Genomic DNA, 951 nt, shown 5'->3' on the forward strand with positions numbered 1-951 from the left:
GTGCCGATGCACCGTAACACTACCCAATCGACCACCAAGCACACTACCAAACACTTGGGGCCGACGAGGACCTTCCGAGACCTAGCCACCGAGAAGAAGTGAAGCGGGACAATGGTGAAGCATGGACTCCAAGGCGGTGCCTTCAAGAAGGGAACGACACCGAAAGCCACCACCGCCCGATCTCGGAGATCAAGTTTTCACCTGGAGCAACAAGGAGAGAAGAGAACACCACGACGGAGCCTTCATGAAGGAAACGACGCCCGCGGCGCCGCCACCGTCGGCCGGAGAAGACCGGGCAAGTTATGTACTCCGGTGTTAACCCTCTACCAAACCACCATGCTTCGCCAAACATCACCAACCATGCCACCCACGCGGCCATGGCTGCCCGACCGCACCCAAGACGCGCGCTCCGCCCATGAACACCGCGTCTCCCGCCGCCAGGGCCGCCGCCCAGCATCCAAGCAGCTCCGTGAACACCCAAAGGCCTTGGCTTTGGCCTGACTGGCAGCCCCGCCTATGAAGATGCCAGCAACCGCCCTGCCTCGAACATCGCCAGAGCCCCAACAAAGAGCACATAGCCGAGGAAAGGGGGAGGAGGAGCGAACGCATCCGGACCGGTGCACCCCTGCACCGGCGACGGGTGGCCATCGGGGCCTCCCATCCCTCCTGAGAACTCCCCACCGGACACACCCCCGTGTCGCCTCACCATGGCGCCCGCCGCAGCTCGACGCGAGGCCACCAACGGCAGCCCGCCCAACCATCGACAAGAAGCGCGAAGCCGGCCCGCACCCGCAGCCAAGAGCACTCACCGGAGAGCCATCCCGCGCCGCTCGCCGCCGTCCAGGGGCTGGAACAGGGGAGCCCCGACTGGAGGACGGCCAGCGCGCACCACCAGCACGCGCGCCCGCCGCGAGCCCGACCACCGCGCTGCACGCAGCAGCGGAAGCACCC

This window comes from Triticum dicoccoides, chromosome 5A, assembly GCF_002162155.2.
Source record: "Triticum dicoccoides isolate Atlit2015 ecotype Zavitan chromosome 5A, WEW_v2.0, whole genome shotgun sequence".
In the NCBI taxonomy this organism is placed as follows: domain Eukaryota; kingdom Viridiplantae; phylum Streptophyta; class Magnoliopsida; order Poales; family Poaceae; genus Triticum; species Triticum dicoccoides.